This window comes from Phacochoerus africanus, chromosome 6 (assembly GCF_016906955.1).
Source record: "Phacochoerus africanus isolate WHEZ1 chromosome 6, ROS_Pafr_v1, whole genome shotgun sequence".
NCBI lineage: Eukaryota > Metazoa > Chordata > Mammalia > Artiodactyla > Suidae > Phacochoerus > Phacochoerus africanus.
Window position 1 is genome coordinate 46774337 of NC_062549.1, and position 14276 is coordinate 46788612.

Consider the following 14276-nt stretch of genomic DNA (forward strand, 5'->3'; position numbering starts at 1 on the left):
AATGGCTTCCAGCTGAGTTCTATCAAACATTCAGAGAAGAGTTAACATCTATCCTTCTGAAACTATTCCAAAAAGTTTCAGAGGAAGGAAGTGATTCTATGAGGCCACAATCACCCTAATACCAAAACCAGAGCAAGATACCACAAAAAAGAAAATTACAGGCCAATATCAATGATGAATATAGATGTAAAAATCCGCAATAAAGTAGTAGCAAACCAAATCTAACATATTAAAAGGATCCTAAATCATGATCAAATGGGATTTATCCAAAATATGAAAAGATTTTTCAATGTCTGCAAATCAATCAATGTGATATATCACATAAACAAATTGAAGAATAAAAACCACATATTCATCTCAATAGATGCAGAAAAAGCTTTTGATAAAATCCAGCAACAATTTATGATAAAAACTCTCCAGAACCTTGGCATATAGGGAACATACCTCTGCATAATTTAGGCCCTCTATGACAAACCTGCAGCTATTATAATTCTCAATGGTGAAAAGCTGAAAGCACTTCTACTAAGATCAGGAAAAATAAAATGATGTTTACTCTCACTGCTTCTATTCAAGATAAATTTAGAGGTCTAGCCATGGCAATCACATAGGAAAAAGAACAAAAAGGAATCCAAATTGGAAAGAAGTAAAATTATTGCTGTTTGCAGACGTCATGTTACTACACAGACACTCCTAAAGACACTATCAGAAATCTTCTAGAGCTCATCAATGAATTTGGTAATGTCACAAAATAAAAAATTAATATACAGAAATCTCTCCCATTTCCATACACTAACAATGAAAGACTAGAAAGAGAAATTTAAGAAACAATCCCATTTACCAGCACATCAAAAAGAACAAAATACTTTGGGGAATAAACCTACCTAAGGAAGCAAAAGACCTGTACTCTGAAAACTATAAGAAGCTATCAAAGAAATTAAAGAGGATATGAACAGATGGAATGATGAACCATGTTATTTGGAAGAATCAATATTGTCAAAATGACTATACTGCCCAAGGCAGTCTACTAATTCAGTACAACCCATATCAATTTACCAATGGCACTTTTCAAAGAATTAGAACAAAAATTTACAAATTGTGTGGAAACACGAAGACCCCAAACAGGCAAAGCAATCACGAGAAAGAAAAATAGAGCTTGAGGAATCAGGCTCCCAGACATTAGACTATAGTCATGGAACCACAGTCATCAAAACAGTATGCCATTGGCAGAAAAACAAAATATAGATCAATGGAACAGGATAGCAAGCCCAGATATTGAGCCATGAACCTATGGTCAACCAAACTATGACAAAGGAGGCAAGAATACACAATGCATAAAAGGCAGTCACTTCAGTAAGTGGTGCTGGGAAAACTGGACAAAAGAATGAAATTAAAACACTTTCTAATGCTATACACAAAAATCAATCCAATGGAATTAGAACACTCTCTAATGCTATATACAAAAATTAACCCAAAATGGATTAAAGATCTAAATGTAAGACCAGATGCTATAAAACTCTTAGAGGAAAAAATAGGCAGAACACTCTTTGGCATAAATTTCAGCAGTGTATTTTGGATCCATCTCCTAAAGCAATGAAAATCAAACAAAAATAATCAAATGGGGCCTAATTAAACTTAAAAGCTGTTGCACAGCAAAAGAAATCCTAAACAAAACAAAAAGAAAACCCACAGGCCAAGGATCCAGCATTGCTGTGGCTGTGGTATAGGTCACAGATGCAGCTTGGATCCCTCTTTGCTATGACTGTGGCTTAGGCCAGTGGCTACAGCTCTAATTGGACCCCTAGCCTGGAAACTTCCATATGCTGTGGGTGTGGCCCTAAAAAGACAAAAGACAAAAAAAAAATAAAGAAAACCCACAGCATGGGGGAAAATATTTGCAAATGAAGTGATTAACAAGGGATAAATGTCCAAAATATACAAATTATTCATGCAGTCTAATATCAAAACAAACAACCCAATCAAAAAGTGGGAAAAAGATCTAAATAGACATTTATCCAAAAAAGACATACAGATGGCCAAAAAACAGAATAATTGTCAACATCACTAATTATTAGAGAAACACAAATCAAAACTGCAATGAGGTACCAGCTCACACCAATCAGAATGGCCATGTCCATGGACTGGAAAAATCAGTATTGTAAAAATGGCCATACTATCAAATGCAGTGAAATCCCTATCAAATTACCCATGACATTTTTCACAGAACTAGAACAAACAATCCAAACATTTATATGGAACCACAAAAGACCCAGAATCGCCAAAGCAATCCTGAGAAACAAAAACCAAGCAGGAGGCATAACTCTCCCAGACTTCAAGAAATACTACAAAGCCACAGTCATCAAAACAGTGGGGGACTGGTATCAAAACAGACAGACCAGTGGAACAGAATAGAGAACCTGGAAATAAACCCTGACACCTATGGTCAAGTAATCTTTGACAAGGGAGGCAAGAACATAAAATGGGAAAAAGAAAGTCTATTCAGCAAGCACTGCTGGGAAACCTGGACAGCTGCATGCAAATCAATGACACTAGAACACACCCTCACACCATGCACAAAAATAAACTCAAAGTGGCTGAAAGACTTAACTATACGACAGGACACCATCAAACTCGTAGAAGAAAACATAGGCAAAACACTCTCTGACAACAACATCATGAATATTTTCTCAGGTCAGTCTCCCAAAGCAATAGAAATCAGAGCAAAAATAAACCCAGGGGACCTAATCAAACTGAAAAGCTTTTGCACAGCAAAGGAAACCAAAAAGAAAACAAAAAATCACCTTACGGAATGGGAGAAAATAGTTTCAAATGATGCAACCGACAAGGGCTTAATCTCTAGAGTATATAAACAACTTATACAACCCAACAGCAAAAAAGCCAATCAATCAATGGAAAAATGGGCAAAAGACCTGAATAGACATTTCTCCAAAGAAGATATACAGATGGCCAGCAAACACATGAAAAAATGCTCAACATCGCTGATTATAAGAGAAATGCAAATCAAAACTACCATGAGATACCACCTCACACCAGTCAGAATGGCCATCATTAATAAATCCACAAACAACAAGTGCTGGAGGGGCTGTGGAGAAAAGGGAACCCTCCTGCACTGTTGGTGGGAATGTAAACTGGTACAGCCACTATGGAGAACAGTTTGGAGATACCTTAGAAATCTATACATAGAACTCCCATATGACCCCACAATCCCACTCTTGGGCATCTATCCGGACAAAACTCTCCTTAAAAGAGACACATGCATGTTCATTGCAGCACTATTCACAATAGCCAGGACATGGAAACAACCCAAATGTCCATCGACAGATGATTGGATTGGGAAGAAGTGGTATATATACACCATGGAATACTACTCAGCCATAAAAAAGAATGACATAATGCCATTTGCAGCAACATGGATGGAAGTAGAGACTCTCATACTGAGTGAAATGAGTCAGAACGACAAAGACAAATACCATATGATATCACTTATAACTGGAATCTAATATCCAGCACAAATGAACATCTCCTCAGAAAAGAAAATCATGGACTTGGAGAAGAGACTTGTGTCTGCCTGATGGGAGGGGGAGGGAGTGGGAGGGATGGGGAGCTTGGGCTTATCAGACACAACTTAGAATAGATTTACAAGGAGATCCTGCTGGGTAGCATTGAGAACTATGTCTAGATACTCATGTTGCAACAGAACAAAGCGTGGGGGAAAAAATGTAATAGTAATGTATACATGTCAGGATAACTTGATCCCCTTGCTGTACAGTGGGAAAATAAAATAAAATAAAATAAAATAAAAGAATGGCCATCATCAAAAAGACTATAACAATAAACGCTGGAGAGGATGAAGAGAAAAGAGAAAGCTCCTACACTTTTGCTGGGAATGTAAACTGGTGAAACCACTATTGAAAACAGTGTGGAATTTCCTCAGAAAACTAAAAACAGAACCACAGTACGATCCAGCAATCCCACTACTGGGTTATAGCCAGAGAAAACCATGATTCAAAAAGATATATGCACCCCTGTGTTCATAGCAGCACTATTCACAATAGCCAAAACTTGGAAACAATATAAATGTTCACCAATGAATGAATGTATTAACAAGACACCTATGGTGCAAGAGTAGCTATAAAAAAGAATGAAACAATGCCATTTACAGCAACATGGATGGAACTAGAGATTATCATAGTAAGTGAAGTAAATCAAAGAGCAAAAAAGAAATATCACATGACATCACTTACATGCGTAATCTAAAAAAAATGATACAAATGAACTTATTTACAGACAGAAACAGACTCAAAGACTTCAAAAACAAACTTATGGTTGCCAAAGGGGAGAGGCTGGGAAGAGAGGTAGATTGGGGGTTTGGAACTGGCATATGCACACTATTGTATATGAAATGAATAGTCAACAGCAAACTGCTATATAACACAGGAAACTCTACACAATATTCCATAACAACCTACATGGAAAAAGGATCTGAAAAGAATGGATATATGCACATGTATAACTGAATCACTTTGTCATACAGCAGAAATGATCATTACATTGTAAATAAATTATAATTTAATAAAACTAAAAAAGAATGAAATTTTGCCATTTGTAACAACATGTAAGGAATTGGAGTTTGTTATAGAGCAATAAGTCAGAGAAAGACAAATACTGCATGTTATCACTTACATGTGGAATCTAAAAAATAAAACAAACTAGTAAATATAAAAGAAACAGACTCACAGATGTAGAAAACAAACTAGTAGTTATCAGTTTGGAGAGAGAAGGATGAGGGCAGAACAGGAGTAAGGGACTAAGAGGTACGAACTACCATGTATAAAATAAATATGCATAGGGAATATAGCCACTTTCTAGAGATACACCCCCACTACCACACACAGACATTCACTTTCTTGCAGCTCTCTATCTAATTTAGGTTGCTTCCTAAGGGACTTACAGATCTTGGTCACTGAGAAGCTTTGCAACAAGAACAGTTACATGAAGCAGGCTGTGCTGAAAATGATACCTATTTCTGACTTGCATAAAATTATATCTACCCATAATGTACACAATCTGCATGAAATAGGCATGTGTTATGTTGAAATATATACACATATTTAGGCACAAATTACAAATTTCCAAAGATCTAGGTTGTATTTTGTGTAGTATGTGTGGGCCACTGATGGCTTGAACTATTTTTATCTTATACTATGCCTAACCAGAGTTCACGGGGATGATAGGAATATTTTTTGAATGACACCTTTACTGGAAAACAAATGTATAACTATTTTAAAGCCATTTTTTCTGTTATTAATATATTGCAATTAAAATCTAGAAAAATAATGGGAAATGCAGATGTGCTTATATCTGTCTCTTCATATCTCTATTGTCTGTCATCTATCTATCTATCTATCATCTATCTATCTATCTGCTAAATTTTAATTACTCAGGAGCAAACCACTATTAACATTTAGGAGTATTTTCTTTCAGGTATTTCTCTCTATGCATAACCACTGACATATGCATTTAAAATTATTCCATATTTGTGTTGTCTTTCTAATACTTACACTGGTAAAATAAAAAATGCAGGGGTGTTCCACTTTCTACTCTGCTACTAAGGGTATTTGGAAGATAAAAATCTATTCTAATGTACTTTTCTTACTAGAGTCAATGAATTAGAGAATAAAACTTGCTAAGACTATGTGCCCTTTCCATTTATTTATTTTTTCCCCAACAATTTGCTAAGCTTTTCAATTTCTTTCCCCTTTAGTCTGTTATATCTAGGTTTGCAAAGGAGAGAGACATTAATGTTAATAATCTTCCTGCCTTTAGTGTGACTAATCCCATATGCATAAAAGAAGTATTTTCTATTTAAATCAGGATTCTTGACATAAAGTCTTTTCATTACTTTCTAATTTTATTTTGACTTTTAGCAGACTCCTTCTCATTATTTTTCCCCTCTTGTCTATTTCCTAGAATCTCTTAATTCTATTTTTCTTACCTATCTCATATCTATAGACATTGCCATAAAGTTTTAGAACTACACTATAAAATAATTAAATATTCTGCAAGAGTATTAACTCCACAAAAAGTAAGATTTCTAGATGAAAGAGAACTATACATAGGTACAAAGAGATATAAATCTTCTACTGTAAACTCAAAGTTTTCCTTATGAATATGTAATTTTTTAAATACACTTTAAAAATGGGAGCCACTGCACACTATTGAAAGAAATCCATTTACTGTTGAGTAAAAGCAACATTTACCTTTGCCTTTGAGGACAGACAAAGACTTCTCCTATGCAAAATTCATTTTATGATCTTCAAAAAGAAAAGTCAATTGTGACACCTTATAATAAAATGGGAGACCAAAGAGATGGGTTATACATATTACCTTGAAGATCAGCAACCACATAAAATGAACATATTTTTATTTTCATAATATTTATTCATTTTTCTTCTCAAAGGATGTATGAGAAATATTTTGAAAGAAGTAGAAATAACAGAGGTATGGAGGAAAATGTTGATTTTTTAGATTTTACACTATTGGAAATTATATCATTCTTTTTAAATTTTATTTTACTGGAGTACAGTTGACCTACAGTGTTGTGTTAGGAATTCCTGTTGTGGCACAGAAGAAATGAATCCGACTAGTATCCGTGAGGATGTGGGTTCAATCCCTGGCCTTGCTCAGTGGCTGGGGGATCCTGCATTGCCGTGAACTGCAATATAGGTTGCAGACATGGCTGAGATCCCATGTTGCTGTGGCTGTGGCATAGGCGGACAGCTGTAGCTCTGATTCTACCCTAAGCCTTGGATTTTCCATATGCCCTAAAAACAAAAAACAACCAAATAAACAATGTTGTGTTAGTTTCAGGTGTATATCAAAGTGAATTAGTCATACATACAAATATATCCTAAAATGAACATTTTTATTAAAACATGTCTAAAAAAAGTTTCAGGGAGAAAATAGACATAGAAATGACAATATTAAGAAAAGACTAGTACAAACGTTTTATTAAATTTGAAAACAAATACAATTCTCATTTTAAAGCTATATACTTTTTCTGCAGATAGGAATGTCAAGTGGAATTCATGTGGGATCTATAACATCAGAACCTTCCTATACCAGTGATTTTGTTTTCATCAGGGTTAAAAAACAGATATGACAGTTAAAGTCATCTCTTGCTTCTAAGTTTTATTATTCATTGTTTCCATAACCAATATGGATGGGGAACTGGTTATTTAAACAGATTTTTTTTCTTCAGAAGCAATTTTACTTCACAACATAAAAGCTAGATACCATTCAGAAATAGCCAATATTAGTACAGATTAAGGTTGTTGCTGTTTGTTGTTTAGGGATGTGGATAGGGAAAAAGAAGACTTCAAAATCTAGGACAATGATGATTACAGTTTACTTCAATTTTTTTTATTACTCAGTGAATGTTATTACATTTATAGTTGTAAAACTATCAACACAATTAAATTTTATAGCATTTCCATCACAAACCCCAGCACATTCCCCCACATCCAAACATGTCTCATTTGGAAAATATGAGTTTTCAATGTCTGTGAGTCAGTCTGTTCTGCAAAGAAGTTGATTGTGTTCTGTTTTTGTGTTCTGTCTTATATGAGTGATAGCATTTGATGTTGGTGTCTCACCTTCTTACTGACTTCACTTAGCATGATAATTTCTAGGTCTATCCATGTTGCTGCAAATGCCATTATTTCTTTCCTCTTAATGGCTGAGTTATATTCCATTGGGTCTATGTACCACATCTTCTTTATCCAATACTCTGTCAGTGGACATTTAGGTTGCTTCCATTTCTTGGCTCTAGTATATAGTGCTGCAATGAACATTGGAGTACATGTATCTTTTTGAGTCATGGTGTTCTCTGGATAGATTCCCAAGAGTCAGATTGCTGGATCAAATGGTAATTCTATTTTTAGTTTTCTGAGGAATCTCCATATCATTTTCCACAGTGGTTGCAGCAGTTTACATTCCCACCAACAGTGAAATAAGGTTCCATTTTCTCTACACCCTCTCTAGTATTTATCGTTTGTAGACCTTTTGATGCTGGCCATTCTGGTTGGTGTAAGGTGGTACCTCATAGTGGTTTTGATTTGCATTTCTGTAATAATTAGCGATGTTGAACAAATTTTCATATGTTTTTTTGGATAGCTACGTCTTCTTGGAGAATTGTCTGTGTAGATCTTCTGCCCAGTTTTTGATGGGGTTGTTTGCATTTTTGGTATGGAGCTGCAGAAGGTGTTTATAAATTTTGGGAACTAATCCCTTGTCAGTCACTTCATTTGAAAATATTTTCTCCCATTCAGTGGGTTGTCTTTTCATTTTGTTTAGGATTTACTTTTCTGTGCAGAAACTTTTATGTTTAATTAAGTCCCATTTGTTTATTTCTGTTTTTATTGTCATTTCTCAAGGAGGTGAATCTGAGAGGGTGTTGCTGTGGTTTATGTTGGAGAGTGTTTGGCCTATGTTTTCCTCTAAGAGTTTTATATAATCTGGTCTTATATTTAGATCTCTAATCCATTTTGAGTTTATTTTTATGTATGGTGTTAGGGAGTGTTCTAATTTCATTTTTTTATATGTGGTGTCCAGTTTGCCCAGCACCGCTTATTGCTCTTCTCCACTGTATGTTCTTGCCTCCTTTGCCATAGATTACTTTCCTGTAGGTGCATGGGTTTAATTATGGGCTATTTATCCTATTGGACTGATCTATATTTCCATCTTCATGCCAGTGTCATACAGTTTTCATGACTGTAGCTTTCCAGTATAGTATGAAGTCAGGGAGCCTGATTTCTCCAGCTCCAGTTTTCTTTCTCAGGATGTCTTTGGCTATTTTGGGTCTTTTGTGCTTCCAAACAAACTTTAAAATATTTTGTTCAGGTTCTGTGAAAAATGTCCTTGGTAACTGATTGCACTGAATCTGTAGATTGCCTTGGGTAGTATAGTCCTTTTGACAATATTGACTCTTCCAACCCAAGAGCATGGTATGTTTTTCCAACTGTTTGTATCATCTTTGATTTCTTTCATCAGCATATTTTAGTTTTCAGAGTACAGGTCTTTTGTCTCTTTAGGTAGCTTTACTCCTAGGTATTTTATTCTATTCGATGCCATGGTAAATGAGATCATTGCTCTAAGTTGAATTCCTGATCTTCAGTTAGTATATAGAAATGTAGTCAATTTCTGTGTATTAATTTTGTATCCTGCAACTTTGGCAAATTCATGAATGAGCTCTAACAGTTTTCTGGTAGAGTCTTTAGGATTCTCTAGGTATAGTATCATATCGTTTTCAAATTGTGATATTTTACTTCTTTTCCAATTTGGATTCCTTTTACTTCTATTTCTTCTCTTACTGCTGTGGTTAGGACTTCCAAAACTATGTTGAATAGTAGTGGCAAGAGTGGACATCCTTGTCTTGTTCCTGATATCAGAGGGAATTCTTTCAAATTTTCACCATTGAGAATGATGTTAGCTCTGTGTTTGTCATAAATTGGTTTATTATGTTGAGGTAGGTTCCATCTATGCCCACTTTCTAAAGGATTTTTATCAGAAATGGGTGTTGGATTTTGTCAAAGGCTTTTTTGGCATCTGTTGAGAGGATCCTATGGTTTTTATTCTTTAGTTTGTTAATGTGGTATATCACACTGATTGATTTGTGGATGTTGAAGAATACTTGCATCCCTGCAATAAATCCCAATTGATCATGATGTACAATCCTTTTCATGTATTGTTGGATTCAGTTTGCTAGTATTTTGTTGAGGATTTTTGCATCTATGTTCATCAATGAAGTGGCCTGTAATTTTTCTTTTTTTGTGGTACCTTTGTTTTGGTGTCAGTGTGATGATGGCCTCATAGAATGAGTTTGGAAGTGTCCCTTCTTCTGCAATTTTTTGGAATAGTTTCAGAAGGATAGGTGTTAGCTCTTCTCTAAATGTTTGATAAAATTCACCTGTGAAGCCATCTGGTCCTGGACTATGCTGGAAGTTTTTAAATCACAGTTTCAATTTCAGTACTTGTGATTGGTCTGCTTATCTCTTCTATTTCATATTGGTTTAGTCTTGGAAGATTTTACCTTTCTAAGCATTTGTCCATTTCTACTAGGTTTTCTGTTTTATTGGTGTATGGTTCCATGTAGTAGTCTCTTGTGATTCTTTGTATTTCTGTGATGTCTGTTGCAATGTCTCCTTTTTCATTTCTAAGTTTATTGATTTGAATCCTCTCTCTTTTTTTCTTAACAAGTCTGGCTAAGGGTTTATCAATTCTGTTGAACTTTTCAAAAAACCACCTTTTCATTTCATTGATCTTTTCTATGGTTTTCTTCATTTCTATTTCATTGATTTATGCTCTGATCTTTATGATTTCTTTCCTTCTGCTAACTTTAGGTCTTTGTTCTTCTCTCTCTAGCTGCTTTAAACTGTAAAGTTAAGTTGTTTATTTGAGCTTTTTCTTGTTTCCCGAGGTAGGATTCTATTGCTATTAACTTGCCTCTTATAACTTATTTTGCTGCAACCCATAGGTTTTGGGTGTTGTATCTTTGTTGTCATTTGATTGTAGGTATTTTTTAATTTCCTCCTTGATTTCTTCAGCGATCCATTGATTATTTAGTAGCATGTTGTTTAGTCTCCACGTGTTTGTGTTTTTTGCAGATTTTTTCTTGTTGTTGATTTCTAGTCGTATAGCCTTGTGGTTGGAAAAGATGCTTGATATGATTTCAATTTTCTTAAAGTTACCAAGGTTGGGTTTGTATCTCAGAGTGTGATCAATCCTAGAGAATCTTCCATGAGAACTTGAGAAGAGTGTGTATTCTGTTGCTTTTGGATGGAATGTCCTGTAAATATCTATTAAGTCCATCTGGTCTAATGCTTCATTCGGGGCCTGTGTTTCCTTGTTGATTTTCTGTCTGGATGATTTGTCCATTGCTGTAAGTGGGGTGTTAAAGTCCCCCACTCTGATTGTGTTATTGTCAATTTCTCCTTTTAAGGTTGTTAGCAGTTGCCTTGTATATTGAGGTGTTCTTATGTTGGGTGCATATATATTTACAATTGTTATATCTTCTTCTTGGATTGATCCTTTGAGCATTATGTAATGTCCTTCCTTTTCTCTTACACTATTCTTTATTTTAAGGTTTATTTTGTGTGTTATGAGTATTGATACTCCACCTTTCTTTGATTCCCATTTGCATGGAATATTTTATCCTCTCACTTTCAATTTGTATGTGTCCCTAGAAGTGAAGTGGGTCTCTTGAAGATGGCATATATATTTGGGCCTTGTTTTTGTATCCATTCAGCCAGTCCATGTCTTTTGGTTGGAATGTTTAGTCCATTAACATTTAAGGTAATTATTGATATGTATGTCCTTATTGCCATTTTATTAACTGTTTTGGATTTGTTTTTATTGCCCTTTTTACTTCCCTTCTCTTCTTCTCTCCTCTTGTGGTTTGATGACTATCTTTAGTGTTGTTTTTGAATTGATTGTTCTTATTTGTGTGTGTATCAATTGTAGATTTTTGGCTTGCAGTTACCCTGAAGTTTTGTTATAGGCATCTATATATATACATGATTGTTTTAAGTTGTTGTTCTCTTAATTGCAAGTGCATCTCCAGTGTCCTGCATTTATACTCTCCTCTTCTTACAATTTCTAATTTCGGTAGCATATTTGTGGGTGGATGATTACCTATCTTTACTGTATGCCTTTACTGGTGAGCCTTGTCACTTGTGGTTATTTTTGTTTCTGGTTGTGGCCTTTTCTTTTCTGGCTAGAGAAGTTCCTTTAGTATTTGTTGTAAAGCTTGTTTAGTATTGCTGAATTCTCTCAGCTTTTACTTATCTGTAAAGTTTTTGATTTCTCCTTCAAATCTGAATGAGAGCCTTGCTTTGTAAATTAATCTTGTTTGGATTTGAGTTTTTTCCTTTCATCACATTAAGTATATAAGGATGCGCCCTCTGACCTGCAGAGTTTCTGCTGAAAAATCTGCCAATAATATTATCGGGGTTCCCATGTATGTTATTTGTTTCTTTTTCCTAGCTGCTTTCAGTATTTTCTCTTTGTCTTTAATTAATTTGTGTCAGTTTGATTAATATGTGTCTCTGAGTGTTCCTGCTTGGGTTTTTTATATGGTACTCATTGTGCTTCCTGGATTTGAGTGAGTGGTTCCTTTCCCATGCTAGGGAAGTTTTTGGCTATTACCTCTTCAAATAATTTTTCTGTCCCTTTCTCTCTCTCTTCTCCTTCTGGCACCCCTATATTATGGATGTTTGTGTGTTTAACATTGCCGCAGATTTCTCTGAGACTCTCTTCATTTGTTTTCAATCTTTTTTCTCTTTTCTGTTACATATCACTGATTTCCACTAGTCTGTTCTCCACCTTGCTTATTCATTCTTCTGCCTCCTGTATTCTGCTGTTGGTTGCTTCTAAATAATTTTTTAATTTCAGTTATTGTATTTTGCATATCCGCTTTCTTAAGTTTCAAATCTTGTATTTCTTTGCTCAGTGTTTGCTGTAAATTATTAGTCTTTGCCTCTAGTTTATTTCCAATGTCTTGCATCATCTTCAGCATCAATAGTCTATAGTCTTTTCTCTGGTGGCTGAGAATCTCCAGATCATTTATCTTTTTTTCTGGGTTTCTTTCTTGTTCCTTTATCTGAGTTATAGTTCTCTGCCTTTTCATTTTTATAGGTTTTTTGTGTCATCTCTTTTTGGCAGGCAATAGAGTTGTAGCCTCTCTTAGTTCTGATGTCTGCCTCCATTGTGGCTGAAGTGGGTATGGGGGCTTACTGTAGGCTTCCTGGTGGGAGGGACTGATACCTGCCCACTGGTAGGTGGGGCTGAGTCCTATCACTCTGGTGGGTGGCACTTTGTCTCTGAGTGAGATTAGAGGTGGCTGTGTAGAGGGGGTCTTTAGGCAGCCTGTTTACTGATGGGTGGGTTTATGATCCCACCTGGATTATTGTTTCACCTGGGGCTTCTCAGGGCTGATGGGTGGGGCCAGATTTTCCCAAAATGGCCACCTATAGAGAAAAACCAGCTGATGAATATTCCTGAGACATTTGCCTCCAATTTCCTTCCCCTACAACAAGCCACAACCACCCCCTGTTTTCCCAGGAGAATCTCTAAGAACTGCAGTCATATCCAACCCAGATTCCTATTGAGCCTCTGCTTTGCCCTGGGACCCTGTGCACATGAAAGCTTGTGTGTGCCTTTCAAGAATGGGGTGTCCATTTCCCCCAGTCCCATGGAGCTCCTGCACACACACCCCACTGGCCTTCAATGCCAGATGCTCTGTAGGCTCTTTCTCCCAATGCCAGATCCTCATGCATGGGGACTTGATGTGGGGCTCAGGTCTCACTCCTGTAGGTGAGTCTCTGTGATACAGTTACTTTGCAGTCTGTGGTCTTACCACTGGGCAGGTATGGGGTTTCTTCTATCACACAGTTGTCCCTCCTACCTCTTGATGTGGCCTCCTCTGTGTCTTCTGGAGTATGATATCTTTTTGAAAGTTTCCAGGGCATTTGGTTGAAGGTTGTTCAGCATTTGGTTGTAATTTTGTGTTTTTTATGAGAGAAGTTGAGCTCCAGTCCTTCTATTCTGCCATCTTAATCCTATCTCCAGTTTATCCTGTGCCTGTACTTACTGAGGTTCAGGTTCTTCATGCCTCCACACAGAAGGAATTCAGTGAGAGACAAAGTGATAAGTGAGAAATAGATTTATTAAGAATGGATGATTGCGAGAGATGCAAGAAGGCAGGCATGGAGGCTCTTCCCTGAGGATCCAGTCTAAACAGATGTTTTTAAATATCACATTTTACTTTAAAATTCATGCTAACCTTTCCCAGAAGTAAGGATGTGGATGTTTTTGAGAATGAGTCTTGAAGTTTCTTTATGAGTTCGGTGCCCAAATACTATACTTTATGTATATATAAATATATATATATCATGCAACAAGTTTACTACCACTATTGCAAGGACAGCTTGAGATGAGTTGCTACCTCTCACCTGAGTTCTACCAATACAATGTCTAGACTTTCTGAAGTAAGTAGGGATAACTTGGGGATGGACAGTTCCTCAAATGCTGGGATCAATACTTATTTTGAACATGGAGGTTTATTAACTCTCTTCCACCTGGGGCAGAAGGGCAGGGACTTCATTGGACAAAGAAGAGTGTCAAATGATCTGTGTTCTCTAAGAACATTTGGGATTAGTGACAATAAACATAAGGGATGTCTGTGAGTCTATTAGGAGCAG